General features: G+C 39.3%; 1 protein-coding gene across 5 annotated transcripts in view; it reads left to right on the top strand.

Annotated features, from left to right (window-relative positions):
* The first annotated feature begins 2,645 nt into the window (after positions 1-2,645).
* The window catches only part of LOC122867308 (protocadherin-15-like), a 176,968-nt gene continuing 166,575 nt past the window's right edge, over positions 2,646-13,038 (top strand). For 3 of the 5 annotated variants that reach the window (XR_006375892.1, XR_006375893.1, XR_006375891.1), the window contains exon 1: positions 2,646-3,047. The gene's annotated coding sequence lies outside the window, so the exon portion shown is untranslated. The remainder of the gene's footprint in view (positions 3,048-13,038) is intronic. The other 2 variants (XM_044177952.1, XM_044177953.1) reach the window with 2 other exon arrangements.

Below are 13,038 nucleotides of genomic sequence, written 5' to 3'. Positions count from 1 at the left end.
TATTGCAGGGCACTGTGTGATATAGCCACATAGATGTGGAGGTAAAGCTGGATGATGACTCAAAGCAATTTTGGCAAAGGGTTACTCAATTTTAGATCCTCCTTCAATTTAGTGTACGTTTCTGTCCAGACATGCTAACAGAGTAGACTCAAAGTAAATTAAGTCAATATTTACTGTTCTTGTCTTCTAGCAGCCTATTTTTACTTCTATGTTGATATATTTTCCTTTTTAAGTGCCAATATGTAGTTTGGTAAAGTACAATGGCTCACAAAATAAATAACTATTTGCAGTTGCCTAGAAAGTAATCTCTTTTCAAAACAAACAGATCAGCAGGCTGAGAAAAAATTCTTTATAATATAAAGATGGTGAGAGCTCCAGAGTAGGATTACGCCAAAGTTTTCTACAGAGGCTTTAAAGATTCATCAACCCACACTGAAGATGTGTAATCAACTTTTTACAGAGTCTTTGCAGGAGTTCAGTTTGGCTCCTCAAATCTACATATTCAAAGTAATTATTTTAAAAAGTGCTGGCTGTGATGCTTCTTTAGCCAGCGTGTATTCTGCGTCTCCCCCTGTGCCACTAGACTGATTAAAAACTTTAACTATTTGTAGGAACATCATATTTTATATAGGCTACCATTAAGGAAGTTATGAGCATGAAGTACAGTGCACCTGATTGATTGTGATCGTAAATAAAAGGTGATTATTGTTAAATGCCAGCCATGGCCAATATCACGAGCTGCTTTGAGTCGCTTGCTCCTCATCTCTGCTTGAGGCTAGGGGCTCGATGTTAAATTAACTGCTACTAGCATCACACACCCAAATCTCTGACCAAACTGTCAGTGGTCGAGTTGCATTGTGGGTAACGTAAGTGCCAGGTTTTGACAAGGAAGAAGAATGCATTGATCAAAAAAGATGATATCTCTGGTTTTGCTGCATCGATTTCGATCCTTTTTTATTAGCTGCGACCAGCAGCTGTATAGCTCGCTCTGTTGGTTGGTCGGCCGGTTGGTCGGTCGGTCGACAAAAGTTCCCCCACTCTTTGGTGGCCACAGTTTTCGCCCTAGGAGGCCGAAATTTGCCATGGAGGTCAAGTATTTGTGAGGCTCTGTGTGTGTGAATGCATGAACGTGTGGATGCATGCGCGTACATGGTCGCAGCTATTGAGAATTTGTGCTTGTTTAACTATTTATTATGAATCCAATTTTGAGGGAATTTTTACCCACGTATTTCCATTTTCTGCTACTTAATACATCTACTTTACTACATTTCAGAGGCAAATATTTTACTTTTCATTCTTTCACAGCTATAGTTAGTGGATACCTTACAGATTATGATTTTACATATAACATACTGTATGATCATCTAATATGATATGATGCATTGCTGTAGATTTAGCTACCCAACAGCATATAAAGTAAGCAAATTTAGCTCCACCTCCACATGATACAACATCTAAAATGCTACTTACACAGTATGGCATCAGTAATAATAAAAATTATATATATCTATAATGCACATTCTGGAAGAGTCTGTTCTGAATGATGAGTATTGATGCTTAGAGGGCATTTAGCTGATATTAGTTATGCACTTTTACTTAAGTAAAAGATCAGAGTATGAGAGGGCTTCAGCCCCATGTCTGTGGATACCCTCATGTAAATTCACTGGCCTCTTGTCTATGGTACTCAACAGTAAACTTGTAGTAAGCTATATGCGTATCGTAGGTTTATTTATTTATTCATGTGAGGTTTGCACAGTGTCCTAAAATATATTATAGGAATACTGTTTTACTGTGTAGCTATTAAGATACCACAGTTGCGCATTCACTTTTGGCAGTGAAAGAAATGTGAAGTCAGCAGGGCTACCATTGAAGAGAAGTGACCAGTACATTTCAGGCGTTGCTGGAATAGAGTCTGATGGGGGATAACTTCAGCGGTGGAATAAGCATACAGTAACAGTTAATCCCACATAAATAGGGCTGCTTTACAGCTCCAACGAAGCACGAAATCTAAGTGTTAATTGCACTGGGTCCAAATCTAAGACATTTACCTCATCATCTGTATTATTCTTACTGGCATCCCTTTCACAGTGGCCACCAATCTCTGGTCTGGTCATGCAACGAGTCTTTGCAACAATACCAAGGAAAATACACTGTGGGATGAGGTCATTTTTGCCTTTTAGATTGTAGATTCAGCGAAGAAAATTAAAGATGTCACTGTTTAATTTATTATTTTTTTTTTTTTTTTTTTTTTTACTGACATAAGTGTGAGCGGACACTGACGAATTATAATGCGATAAGACAGCATAACAGTGCTCCCTGTACTTCCCTCTCCGCCATGGGGCGCACAGAGCAGAGCGGAACAGAGCAGAGCAGGAGGCAGCCGGTAATCCGTGCGCCGTTTCCCGTGGACATAATTAGATTACGGCGGTGCACCGATCACCGCTGCTGCTTGCTGCTCCTGCGGTAAATGCACGGCTACCGTACGACAAAACCTCCCCTTCTGACTCCGCATCGCCTCTCTCTCTTCCTCCAGCTAATGTCGTTAGGTCTCTCTGTCTCCCCCCTCCCTCCTCTCTCTCTCTCTCTCTCTCTCTCTCTCTGGTTGGGAAAACAAGGGGGAATACTAGAGGAGATATACTGTTACCCTGTGTCTCTCCTACAGAGCTCGTAGTTACCTTGCAAGTCCCACACTGGAGACTTCAACTAAAAGAGGACTAGAAGAGAGGGAGACTATTTTTTCACTGCATAAAGGCCACAACAGTCTTATATTGTGTGTGTGTGTGTGTGTGTGTGTGTGTGTGTGTGACTTGAAAATAAACTACTCTTTTTTTATTTCTCGTCTTGAAGGCGCCCACCCCCCTCAAAAAAAAAAAAAAAAAAAAAAAAAAAGTGGGGTCGGTCTTTAGTCAGGCGGGTGGATGAGTTGTGTGGACGTTCTTTCCTGGATTTTCTCTTCGGGCTGTGTCTTACCGCGGCCAAGAGACGGCAACAGTGTGTGGAAAAGTAGATTTGTGTGTTAAACAAATGGCTTCAACGAGGATAACACGGTAAGTCGTACAACGTCTCCTTCTCGAACCTGTATTATTTAAAGAAACATCTCTGCTCTGACTTATGTTATGCCTGTGTGGTGAGGCTTTTTTTAAAGTTTTTTTATTGCATTTCTTTTATCGTCTTGTTATATTATCCCTTCACTGTTTCTAGAATGTCATACGGCTGCATAGTTCATATTCCTCTGCGGGATCTATAGTGGAGGGTTTTTTTTGGGCAGAAATGAAGAAGTTTGTGTGCAGAAAGAAAACGCTGCTCCTGAATAGAAACAAAAGACACGTATAAGGATGGGCTAGCTGCTGACACATGCTTTGAAAAACTGACAGTATCGACTACAGTAGTTTGAATAGTTGGAGCAGCTTCAGGCTAAATGGGAGAATTCGCTGTCCGTGGTGCTGAAACCGGCTGAGGAGGATTATTGCTGCTGGTTTATTAAATAGACGTCGACTTGAATTAATTCGAGACATCTCAGCACATTTATATGCAACACGCTGCCTTCATTTATCGCAGATCTTCTCGTGCTATTGGTTATCAGTGATGGACGGTGATCATAACGATAAAGGTTGATTAAACATGAACTTAAGTCTTTTTTATGCACCCACCTGGCTTTGCTACAGTGTATATCCTACAGTTAATATTAGATTTTTCATGTGATATTAAGGTGGATAAACTGAGTTAAGTTGCATTTCTGGTGGTCGTGGGTTAAAATGCGTTATATGTGAGATAAGTCTGTAATTGAGCAGCAATTTGCCCTGTAATTGATCTCCTATCTCACATGAAATACCAAGAGTGTAGTATGTTTTCAACAAGTAGACAGTGCAAGCGCTTATGAGCTGCTACAGTACAGCATATATGGTCTGTCTCAGGGTAGTGCAGTGGTCCCGTCAAAAGCAGGTTACCTCACAGCAGCCTGTGTGTCTCGGATTACAGAGAGAGAGAGAGAGAGTCATCCGATTACCTTGAATAAGGCAAGCTGTCGCCTCCTCAACACAGAGCAGATATTAGGCTAAGGGGAGAAAGTCAAAGGTGACAAGAGGTGGGGGTGATGTAAAGTGGATGTAACAGGTAAAAGGTGTTGTTGTTGCTTTCACAATAGCCAGCCTTTATTATGAACGTTATCCTGCTCTGGGTGTCAACATGTGAACCCTTACATTTCGTGAAGCTTTGCTCAGTCATGTGTGAAAGTGGCTTGTTCACACAGGTGGAGCTTTTTAGTACTAAATAACCACTAAGTGACAAACACATGACTAAATATTGCTGCTGTGTCTGTGAGTTATAATGAAGCTGAGTGAGGCTGAATGAGAATACCCATTAGATTATGTGCCATTGCTTTTCTACTTGTGTGTGTGTGTGTGTCTGTGTGTGTGTGGTCTCGTGTATGTAGGCACTTGTGTGTGTACGCGTTGAGAGGGGTCAGACAGACAGAATGTGTTGTGAACCTGGGACCCGTCCACTCGTCACCATGTCAAATCCTGTTAGTCACGCTGGATGACAGAAGCACCAGGACTTCGATTTAAATAACTGCTGCTAAGTCCTTGGCTTTTCAATGGGAGATTGTCTGTGAAGTGTCACTGTGGTAAAAATGTCTTTGGTTAGTTAGTTATTAGTGCAGAAGAAATGTGCATTTACTAATCCTCCATTTTCTTACTTTGTTTCTTTACCTGATCTTGAAAAAATACTTCATGCTTTACCAAGGTTACCAAGATTTACCAATCTGCTTTTGTACAAATGTTTTGATGTTTTAGTGCTGTTTGCTCTAAATCAGAACAAATCATCATCTCTACTGAAAATCCCTGGGATGCACGTGTAAAGTGTGTAATTTTGAAGCAACCTGGTTTTAGAGTAAGAAGTGAGCACTGCAGGGGTTTGTGTGCAATAATAGTGAGGGATTGTGATGTTACCGTAAATGTGACAAACATAAATTCATGCTTTTTATCGTCTTTTATTCCTGTGGTTCTCAATCTGGGTCCTTAAGACTCAAAGTCCTCCTGGTCTTCATTTCAGTCATCTGCTCATTGAATGATATACACATAGGATGCTAAATTAACTACCTGGCTGGGTGAAGCCTGCTAATCTGGGTCCCAAGGTTCCCAATTAGGAACCATTGCTTTAGTCACACTGTTCCTAAATGCTTCTATTTTTCATCATTTATCATCTTATATTTTGAAATAAATGCAAGCTATTTTAATACTATAAGAGCATCAGAATGCATTTAAGGTCGTGGCTCCTTTTGGCTCCAAATTTGACAGTTTTTTACAGTATAATAGTGTACACGTATACAGAAAATGACCGTGAGACCAACCTAAGATATTAAAAATGCATTAAAAAGATTTTGAGTCTCGTTATTAGAAAACCAATACAAAACAGGTCCTGTGGTACCAAGATGTATTTCACAAATAAAATGCAATGGAAAAAGTATTAGATACAAATGGATCTCAAGAATATGAATGTGAACATTTTCACATTTTAAGTAATATGTTTGGGCCACTTATGCTATAGATACCACCGTCTAGCCTGGGTAGTCAGCTGCAAGCCAAAAGGTATATTGCTAGCTAAAAGCATAGCTAAATTGAGATGTTTTCATTGTTTAAATAAGATAATTTAAAAGTGCTTGGGTCCTGTGTGTTGAAGTAATGCTATTCCAGTGTTACAGTATTAGTTTATAAATATAGGCTGTATAGCCTGAATTCTCTTATTACAACAGTAGTGGGGCTGGAGTGCTGTTGTTTCCTCACTGGGGCCAAACAGGGCCACAGGTGGAGCTTACTAACTAGCCTAATTTCCACAGAGCTGGTAAAGCCCTACTCAGATTTCTGGGCTGCCCCACTGACAATAGTGGAATAACTGTGACAATGACCATGTACACATTCAACATTTTTTTCCCGCTGGCAGTTGAAATTAACATCTCAACCATAGTTTTGGTCAAAGGTTTCAAAATCCCCAATGATTTGGTAAAAGCTTCATCAAAGAAACAGTCTGACCTTGCATGACCTATGCCCATGTACTTGTTAATGATCTGGAGTTTGACTGTTTGAACTGTCAAATTCAAATGGGAAAGAGGTTCTGAGGTTACCAGCAAGGTTCATCTGGTCAATAACTGTGAGAAAGCACTTCTGTGTGTCCAAAGCATGTTTCTGAATACGGAGTCAGGTTCAGGTCTAAAATTTGGCAAAACCTTTTTTGTTTAGGTTTGTTGTTTTTTGTTTTTAAAGATGGCTGCATTGCCTAAAAAAATATTTATCACTCTCAATTATCCCAATTTAACAGAGAGAAGTTTGTATACACCGTGTCAATGTCTATGTAAAAAAAAAAAAAAAACGCTTCTTCGCTGCAGACAATTCTGAGATTTTAACATAAAAATGTGCCTTATTTATTTATTTGCCTAGTTGGCATAAAACAATAGATAGCCTTAAAAACACCTTGTGACACAAGGTAATGACAAAGGTTTTAATTTCATGGGACATTTATTAGTGAAGGTTAACATTGATTTGTATGGCTTGCATTTCATTTTCAAGTTAATGACAAATGAACTACAACTCAACCTAGATGCTAATTATTACATGAATGCATCTTTTTCTCTCAACATAAATCAAATAGGACTTTTGTGTAAGACAATAACTTACTTTGATACCAGAAATAATTTGGTGTTGCTTTAATAGTGTATTTCCGTACATTATTATTGCAGATTGTTTTGGGATGGTCTTGTTTTATCCTAATCAGCACCGCTGGCAAATTATTGAAAGTCAAATCCAGAGGGCCTCTTCTTTTACTACCTCTCTTGATTTTACCAACAGATCCCACTATACACACTAAAGATTTAAAGCCCTCATTATAGCTTGATTTACACATACTTACTCCCCACCTGTGATATCTGTGCTGTCTCATTTGGTCCCTTCTTCCCAGTGGCCAGACTACCTATTAGAAAGATGTCATATTGAATTAGCCACACTCATGTGAGCAACGCTAACTATTCTTATTCCTGACAGATAGCAGGCTGTCTGAGAGAAGAAGTGGACAGTGTGGACAAAAGCACATGTTCTCTATATGATCTTATTATTCTTATTAGGGATTTAGCAAATGCACCACCCAACTCCTATGCGATTACAAGGTAGTGGGAGTCATTTTACATGTCTAAAAAATAAGTTTTTCCTGTGTGCATTTTTGAATAAACCCCCTGATTACAACGGCTTGTAATTGTGTTCTTTTTGTTCAACTAGACTCATAATTTTGAATGCTTCTTTCAAAATGTTCCAGACAGTGTTGTTGTACCGGTGCTGGAAGGTATATATTTGGCTTAATGCTCACAACAGGCTGTCATAAACATGTCTTATTGAGTTAGTCAGGCCTCTGTGAACAACACTACCTGCTTATTCGTAACTAAAAACATATTCTGTGGGTTTATGAACTTAGTTTAAGTGTTCCTGTCAGATGAAAGAACATGTGTTGAAAATCAAACACGTGATTTTTCAGGTCATATTAGCATTCTTTCCACTTTTTTGTAAATTGCTAGCATAGCTTTTATGTTTTCAGCTGATTAAGGGTCCTGCTCTTCTTACAAACTACAAGCATCAATAGGTGTGTGTCATTATAGCATTGTGCTTTCTGTGTAGATAGAAGAAGTGAGACGATGGTGAACATGTCAGCTAGTCTATTTTATACCAGTGGTTTCTGCTATTGCTAGAAATTCTTGAAGTTAAAACTACATTTACCATAAATGTTTTTCCAAAGAGAATGTTGCTCTTTGACATTGTCTTTTTTTCCTCTCTGGGACTATTTATGGTCCCCAGAGGATGAATCCCACTGACTTGACTTTTTTTGTCCTCTATCTCCGACAGCAAGTTGACATTTTTGCTTTTTGAAATGTCTTGACAACTATAAGATGGATTGCCATGAAATTCAGTTCAGACATTCATGTTCCCCTCCGGATGAATTGTAATAGTTTTGGTAATCCCCTGACTTTTCATCTAGCGCCATCATCAGGTCAAAACTTCAATTTGTCCAATATTTTAGTGAAAACAATGTGACAATGTAAAAGGGGTCGCTCATAGTGATGAACCTACAGATAATTATCACCTGAATCTGCAGCTCCCCTCGGCTTTACAGAGCTTTATAGTGAGCTTCAGCTCATTGTTTAGCTGTCCAGCCTGGAACTTTACTGTTTTGGTTCACTCTCACCGCTCTCATAATGCCATTTGCAGCCACAGCAGCCAGCTGTTTTCAGCTAAAAAGCTCAGGAACCCACTGTACACTACCTGCCCTGCACCAAACAGCAGCACACAGTTAGCACAACTAGGTGGTGAACATAGTGGAGCAATTAGCAGCTAAAGAGCCAGATATTTCCCTCAGGAGTTGGTAGAGACCAAAAGCAGAGCTAAATATAGTAAATATTGGAATTACATTCATAAGGTGGACACAAACATGACTCCAAATGAATGATAACATTGCTCCGTTAACTGCTGAATGTGTAAATATGCAACTGTTTGCTAACAAGTTTGCCATATCAACTTAAAAGTTGATGATATGTCAATGTTCACAACTTGTTTCCGCTTCCCACAAACGGCCAAAAATCAGTTATTGCAGGTTTAAATCTAAATATATTGAGTCTAAAAAATACTGGAGTCAGTCCATACAGAGTTTTTTTAACTGTAGAATGTCAACCATCCCCAAGTCACAAAACTCTAATATTCTGAGAAAATATACAGAGAAAATATACAGAGAAAACATGAGCTCGTCCTCAATTGTAGCTACAGCTCTAGGTGCAAGAGACTGAAAGCTTTTGTGACAGCTGGAAGAACAGCACCCTCTTCCTGCTTGATGCTGTAAAGCTATCCAGCAGGTTTACGAAGAAATCCAACCTGGTGTCCAACATTATGAAATATATATTGGATGCCAGTCTTCTTTGTGATTGTTTTAGTTCTTCACAGCAATAGACAGCGAGATGACTTACACCATCTGTGATGCTGAAGAGTAAGAGTTTACTTCAGTTTATTTGCTTTATTCTTAGGTATTCAGTTCACACTGGGTGAAGTTTTTGGCTGTTATGTTCCAACTTCAATGAAGAGTTGATCCTCATTGACATTTTGTTGGAGTTTGTTGGTTGTTGTGCCAGGTGCTGTTTTGAATGCTTCTGTGTGAGAGATTGAGTTTACATTTAACAATACAACCAAGTTAATTGTTCCTAACAAGATTATCTGCCTGCTGGCCAAAGCACTGCCTGAAATCTGCATATCTGGCAACCCAGGCAGTAGAAACAAAGAGGCCAATTAGCAAGAGCTGCCTAACTTATTTTCTTTGTGACCATTTTTTAAATTCTGTTTATTACTTATGAGGGGCATTACAAATTCTATTGAATGGTTCACAGTGAGTAACCACTTTATATAATTCTAACAGGCAAAATAACAACAAATGAAGAAGAAAGTGAATGGGTAAAAATAAAGAAAGTAATAAAAGCAATTTAAGTTGTCTTACAAAAGGGAATAAACACTCAATAACACGCTAACTTTCCAATTTATACCTCACCCCACCCTAGATTTCCATTCCCTCAGACCTGTAGTTTCTAAATCTGGGTCGAAAATTTGTTTTTGGTTGTTTGTGGTAGGTCCCTGTACAAGGAGAAGTTTATCAGTGTGCCTGGTGAGTCCCACGGTGAGATTAAATGAACCCAATTTTAATCCTGTGTGGTAAAAGTTCTGAGAACCCCCTGCCCCAGTTTAATACCCTAAGTAGCTTTTCTATCTGATCAGGGGCTCCTAAACCCCTTCAGTCCTGGACCCACATAAGAAAGAATTAGTCAATGAGCCTTAGACATATTATAACATGTTACTATGTTTGCCATGTAGATTCATCATCTCCACTGTAGGTCCTTACTCATAATTTGACATATTGAGGTAATGATACAATGCCAACAGTTGGTGCAATGGCAATCTCTTTAGTGTGGTTGGGAATGTAAAAGTGGGACATAACCAGTGGGCAATGAAGTAACAGGCTTTCACCCATGTTGCAGCTACCTAAGGCAGACTTGTTTTTTGCCACCATTCTGGAAACAGTCAACACAGCTGCAGTGGTTATTTAGGGTCAGAAGTGTGTTGTGTTATTTTACAATAGACCAAGTGATAATGGTGTGTTACAGGGGGCATAACTAATGGCTTTTATTTCTCTATTTGAACTGTATGTGAGGAGGAAAAGACATTTTTAGTGTTAACTGTCAGATGACAGTTTTTTAGTGTTAACTGTCAGATGAACAGCATTGTGGGGTGACAGGAATAGAACAGTTAATTTATTGATATGTTCATAATATAGTAAATAATAACACAAAGCAAATGTCCCACACACATACAGTGCACATGCAGTACAAGACCAAACAAAACCAACACACAGACAAGTGTCAACCTCAGTGAATCTGGGTCAGCTCCCTCACCCAACCTCTGACCAAGGAGTAGACATAGTACCCGATAGTACCTGGTTAGGTTTAACAGTGAGTTCATAATTACAAAATAATACATTTACTCTCTAACTTCTAGTGGTATTCAGTAATGCTGATAGTTTGGGTTTTACTGTATTTGCCCCAGTTTTGAGATATGCATTGCTGGGATTACTGCTGCCACCCTAATACAATGGAGGTGAATGGAATGAACATCACTGGTGCTCAAAGCTTTGAAAAAGTTACATTTAAAGCTGCTCTAATCAATATTTTGATGTGAAAAATAAGTCAAATGACTACATGTATTGTGAAAGATGTCGCCAGTAGTGACAAACCCACAGAGAATTATATACAAACTCTGCAGTTCTCCGCTCTTTAGAGTGTTTTTTGGACCTCTCATCAACCTCATTTGCAGCCATAGCAGGCAGCTGTTTTGGACTTGACTGATCGCCAGAAACACGACTCCAAATTAAAAGCTAATGTTGCCGTGTCTGCTGGATCTGTAAACAGGCAATAGTGTGCTAGCCATCAGCTCTAAAAGACCAGAATATGACACATGTGGGATTTTTTTTAGCTCGTTAGTTCTGCCCTTTTGTGACCAAAAAATATATTCATGCAGCTTTAAAGAATTCAACAGTAACATTTCTTTTCAGAATGGCAGAGCAATCTCACAATTTCTCTAGGTAATCCACAGAGCATGTAGTTTCCATAACTACTTCCATTTAAATTTTGTACAAGGTAGCCAGGAAATCCTTATAATTCAATGAGTGTGCATCGCCTTCCAAGCTTAACCCTCCGACGTGCATCCCATGCTGTTTCAACTCTTCTGTTGGGTGATGGGCAGGACACACACCACACAAATATCACAAATGTGATACACAAACTACATTTCTATTTTAAAAGCAAAGCATCACATGTTGATAAAATACAGTATGGCTATATTATGTTATTTGATAAACTGTATGTAAAGTCTGACTATCACAGAGAGTGCATTTGGAGTCACAGATGGAAGTCAGCGTGTCTGATTTAAGACCTGGAGATGCTCTGAGGCTGTAGTGTGATACACTCCAGAGTGGTAGGCACTTTTAGCAAAACACACACTCACACTTAACTGTCAGCAGAAATTTCCATTATAGGTGGCATAAACAAAAAATAAGGGTTATGGGAGAGTCAATGTTTTCGTGCATTTGTGTGTGAGAGAATTTCCTCTCTGTGTGAGGATGCTATTGTCTGTCACAATGGAAGAGTGTTTGTATGTGTGTGTGTGTGTGTATGTATGCTGGAGTCTGTGCGTTAGTGGCCACATGCTAAGCCGCAGAAGGTTGCCAGTGTTAAGTCTCGCCTCTGGCTCAGTGTGTGCGATGATGTGTGTGTGTGTGAGAGACAGCGAGAGAGGGAGGGAGATTACAGTGGCTATTGCCAACTTCAAAGTGTCTACTGGTGTTGTGCCAGGTCAGCATGTTTACACAGGAGAATTGGTGTTGGGACACACACACACACACACACACACAAACACAAGCAGAGTCACACATACTCCTTGTACATGCACATGTGTAGACACACCTTGTCTCCTGTTCTGGCTCCTGAACATACACACACATAACACGCACACCGCCCACAGTGCATTGGTCTTATCAGTGGTCCCAGTGAGTTAGGGGAGGCATTTAATCAGGGTCAACGCACCGCTCTTGGCATCAAACTGATTCCACTCTCTCTCTCTCTCTCTCTCTCTCTCTCTCTCTCTCTCTCTCTCTCTATCTCCCTGTCTTTCTTTCACTCACTCTCCCTTCACACTAAGCAGTCTAGTTGGCTAAATATTGCTCAGTAACAAAATTTTGTTCCAGAAATGTTAAAACTGGATCACTGGAGGCTTAAAATAGTTTCACACTGATAGATTTACTAACTTTCTTAGCTACTTTTGAGAAAGATTGTACAAGTCTGGCTAACTTTGCAACATGCTGGATTCCCTAACTGCCTAGTAGCTTTTAATCTCATTGCTTTTCCGCTTTGTGGTAGACCAAGTGGTAGTGTGTTTCAGTAACAGTTAAATAAATAGTTTGATATTTTAAGAAATACACTTATTCACTCTCGTATCTGTCCATTGCGTATAAGGCTACAGCCAGCAGCTGATTAGCTTAGCTTAGCATAAAGACTGAAAAATGGGGAGAAACAGCCAGCCTGGACCTGTCCAATTGCACACCAGCACCTCTAAAGCTCACTAATCAACATGTTATATGTCATTTCTTTCATCTGTACAAAAACTGAAGTGTAAAATATACAATTCTGCATTTTACAAGTTCAGATTTTGTGCTAAGCTAAGCTAATAAGTTGCTGGTTGTAGCCTTATATTTAACAGATATGAGAGGTTGTTGATTTAGCATGTACAAAACATGGTTTAATGGTTGTAGCCAGTTAAAATCCATACAGAAATACACAATTGCACACACATATACTGTACATTATGGCAACCCATAAAATAACAAAAACCAGAGAGCTGTTGACACTAAAAACTAAAAATTTATCTTGCTTATTAAGTTTTATATCATTTTCCAATCATAAAACTTTGGGTC

Source organism: Siniperca chuatsi, linkage group LG20 (assembly GCF_020085105.1).
Source record: "Siniperca chuatsi isolate FFG_IHB_CAS linkage group LG20, ASM2008510v1, whole genome shotgun sequence".
Classification (NCBI taxonomy): domain Eukaryota; kingdom Metazoa; phylum Chordata; class Actinopteri; order Centrarchiformes; family Sinipercidae; genus Siniperca; species Siniperca chuatsi.
Note: the sequence above shows the minus strand (reverse complement) of the source record. Positions and strands in the feature narration are given on the sequence as shown.